Source organism: Suricata suricatta, chromosome 2 (genome assembly GCF_006229205.1).
Source record: "Suricata suricatta isolate VVHF042 chromosome 2, meerkat_22Aug2017_6uvM2_HiC, whole genome shotgun sequence".
Lineage (NCBI taxonomy): Eukaryota > Metazoa > Chordata > Mammalia > Carnivora > Herpestidae > Suricata > Suricata suricatta.
Window position 1 is genome coordinate 43,200,828 of NC_043701.1, and position 4,337 is coordinate 43,205,164.

Sequence of the window (4,337 nt, forward strand, 5' to 3'; positions counted from 1 at the left end):
ACGTTGCGGACCTGAGAGTAAGTTATTCACAAGGGAGGGGAGAGTAAAAGCAGGGGTGCAGAGGCTCTGGCAGTTAACGGTGCCATGGGTTGGGAGAGTGAGGAACAGAGAGCCTTGGGAAGTCGTCTGTGGGCTGGTACATGGACAATTGGAGAAAGAAGCTGGCACACTCGGATTCCGCTTTTGTTGCATAGGAAAAAAAGGAAAGACCTAGGATGGTAGTTAACGGGAGCGGCGGGGTTGGAAGGATTACTGTGAGGTTTTGGTTTTGTTTTTTAAAGCTAGAAATTTAGGTATCTTTATGGCCAGAAGGGGGAGACAGGGAGATGTTACCTATAGTGGAGAGAGAAGGGATGTTAGGAGGATGTTCTAAGGAGGCACAAGGTGAGGTTAGCTAAGCCTGGTTACAATGCTTTGCTTTGGACAGAAGAAGGTTACTGAGATAGGAGAGAAATGAAGTCCTGAAGGCAGGAATTTCAGTGCTTTAGCATCTAACGACCATGATTTTTTTATAAGGGAGGGCAGGAATAAGACTTGCAGGGAGCATTGAAAATTTGGGATTGTTTCACAGAATTTGCCATGGGTGAAACAGATGACAGATTTTCTTTCACATAAAGAACTCTGGAGGTAGACTGCCTGAGTGCTGGTTTGGTGGTGTCTTGGTATCACAAAGTACCCAATCTCTTCTCTTTCTACTCCAACATTCTTAGCGCTGGTTTTCTTCTTCAACCTGCATCATGATTCAAGATTCCTGCTCCAAGTACAAAGCAAGGGGAGGGGACAGGAGATTAAAGAGCAGAGCAGATGGGGGACACAGCAGCTTCTGCTCTGTCATAGATCTTTTTCTTAAGGAATAATACTAGAAAACCCATGCAATTTCTGATTATTACCCAGTTAACTGGTTACCCACAGCTGAAAGGAATTTTGGGAGCTCTTATCTTTTAGCAGGGCACGTTGTCACTTATAATAAGGTAGGATGCTGTGACTAAGAAAGAGGGGAGAATAAGTGTTAATTAGGTAAAAAACTGCTATATACTGTTTTAGTTAATGAAAGAATCAGCAACTTCCCACTTCCCCTTCATATATGAAGTCCAATCATCATCATCTCTTCTTCCCTTCACAGCCAAATGTCTTTATAAAAGGTCATAAATACTCAGGCTTTTCCACCTCCTACTCCTTCATTCACTGCAAATCTTGATTTTGTTACTACTGTGTTCACTCATCCACCATCAAGGAAGACACTAATGAACTACTTGCTGCTAAATGGCATGGAAACTTCAGTCTTCATGACACTAAGCCTTGCCTCTCTGGTTCCAGCCTACCTGGTTCTCCTTCCTCTCTGCTTGCCCTTTTTCTTTCTTTCTTGTTTTTTTCTTCCCTACTTGCCCTTCTTAAAGTCTTTTACTGGCTTATTTTCCAAAATTTCTCTCCCCAGTGCTCACATTCTCTATGTTAAGGTCCTTATGTTTCCTCTCTCGTATTCCACCTTCTCTCTCTCTCTACATTTTCACATATCCTCAGGGCTTCAAATAAAACTAGCATACTCCTCACTCCTAAATCTCAATCTCCATTGTATCTACATTTATATCTTAGCGGAAGATTTTGTTGTTGTTAAGACATGTGCTAATGATGATTCTTGTTTGCATCCTTGGGAGACAGCAACATTCCAGCATACTATTAACCTCCACACATGGCATAGCAGTCGGGAAGCTCCTTCAGGTGTGAGTAGACAATATGTTATCTAGATGGTTAGTATCCAACCCAGCCAAGCAGGTAGAGTTGTTTTAGGTTCAAATTTGTGTTCTGGCAGTATTTTTGAGATATAACTATCTTATGTTGCCAAATAGTTGGGGAACCATAATATTTAACAATTGTTAGGTCTGGGGACAAGGTATCCAATCCTTGAGAAACCCCAAAGTATACCATCTGAATAGAAGGCCTTTCCACCTTCTCTTGGTAGAAACTCAGGGTCCAGATTATCCTTAGAAATAATGTATTAGGTGTCCAGTGCAGTTTACTCTTTACTCTCTTACTCTTCTTTCCCTATTTAATTTTCTTTTTTCAGTTTTCCACCTTCCCCCTAGATTCTGCTGTTTTCATTATAAGCAAAGAAATGGATGAGGAAAACAGACTATTTGTATATACATTGAACAACAGAGTTATCAGTTTGCTTTCTTAGTAGCCAAAGAGCTGTCTGGATTCAACCTAACTACTTTGAGCACTTGGGGGGCAAAATTAATAAAAAGCAAATACAATTTTTAAATGACAAGGATATAGAACTGAAATATTTTTATTATTTCTGGGGTGCCTGGGTGGTTCAGTCAGTTAAGTGTCCAACTTTGGCTCAGGTCATGATCTTTCAGTTTGTGAGTTCAAGCCCTGTGTTGGGCTCTGTTGACAGCTCAGAGCCTGAAGCCTACTTGGGATTCTGTGTCTCCCTCTCTCTCTGCCCCTCCCCTGCTCCCTTTCTTTCTCTCTCTCTCTCTCTAAAATGAATAAACATTAGAATTTTTTAATAAAATATTTTTATTGTTTTTAATTTATTTATTTTACAGTTTATTTGTTTTGAGGGAGAGAGAGCATGTGTGCATGTGCAAGCAGGAAGTAGCAGAGAGGGAGAGAAAATCCCAAGAAGATGCCATGCTGTCAAAGCAGATTCAATCTCACAAACTTAGAGATCATGACCTGAGCTGAAATGAAGAGTCAGACACTTAACCAACTGAGCCACCCAGGTGCCCGTATTTATTTATTTTTAAAGTAATCTCTACATCCAACATGGGGCTCAGACTCACAACCCCAAGATCCAGAGTCACGTGCTCTTCCGACTGAGCCAGCCACGTGCCCTAAGAACTAAAATATATTACAGATCAATTTTAAAACTTAAAAAAAAATGCAAAGAAGATATTAAGGCTGAATCATGTTCTCTTACAATTCTTGGTTTTTTTTAAGTTTTTATTTTGAGAGAGCGAGAAATAGAGAGAGGCCAGAGGGGAGGGGCAGAGAGAGAAGGAGGGAGAGAATCCCAAGCAGGCTCTGCTGTCAGTGAAGAGCCGAGGCAGGGTGCAGTCTCACAAACTGTGAGATCTTAACTTGAACTGAGATCAAGAGTCAGATATTTTATCAACTGAGAAATCCAGGACCCCTTAAAATTCATATGTTGAAGTCAAAACCCCAGGAGATCAGAATTTAACAATATTTGAGATAGTACATTTAATGAGATAATTAAGGTAAAATGAAATTATTTGGGTGGACCTTAATTCAGTATAACTGGTGACCTAATAAAGACCCAGACATGTGTAGGTAGAAAGACAATGTGAGGACATGGTGAGAAGGGACCCATCTGCAGGTCATGGAGAGACCACAAAAGAAACCAAACCTACCAAAACTTTGATCTTGGATCTATAGAAGCCAGAACTATGAGGAAATAAATTATTATTATTTAAACTGCTGAGTCTGTAGTATTCATTATGGCAGCCCTAGCAAACTAATGCAGAAGCAATTAATATAATGTGTTGTGTGTTGTTTTCAGTACCATAATATGAAAAAGAAACAACTGTATAGCCATCTAGTAAGCCAGCATAAATCATGTTTTCTGATATGATTAGCTTTCATTTCCAACAAAAAGGAATATGATTATTCTTGTATGTTATTATTAGACATAAAATGTCTTGACTCAAATTTTTTTTACTAGCTCTACCCTCACCAGATTTAGGTTTTTAACGAATTAAGCCAAACTTCATATTTTTCTTTGAATTCCAGCAAACTAATACGTAAGAAGCAACACAAACCTATACCACTCTCTAGAGAAGAGTGAGGTCCTTAGACAACTACAGGGTGAAAACTAGTCACCAGAAAGACCTAACAAGATTAGAGGGTTCGAGCATTAAGTTTCCCTTTCCACATCCCTGGGGAGGGGGGCAGGGGAAGATTGCTGAAGATTGAGTGGGGGGAAAAAAAACAAAAAACAAGTTTGAACCAGGAGGTTGGGAGAGCTTTGGGTTGGTATATCCTTTTCCCACTGAATTTGACTCTCTCCATAATAGGCCAGAGAAATGGGATGAAGAAAAATGGACTATTTGTCTATATACTGATATGGTGGGAAGGTGACGCATCAAGAGAGGGCATGGACACTCTGTGCCATCCTCAAACCCCATGCTTTTTCTTAGCCCTGTCTTTCATTTGGCTGTTTTCCTTTATAATAAACTGGTAAGTATGAATAGAGTGCTTTACTGAGATCTGTGAATTATAGTGAATTTGCAGACCTGTAGAGGTGGTGGTAGGAACTCCCAAATTGGTAGTTGGCTGGGCAGAAGTTTGGTGGCCTGGCCACCCCATTC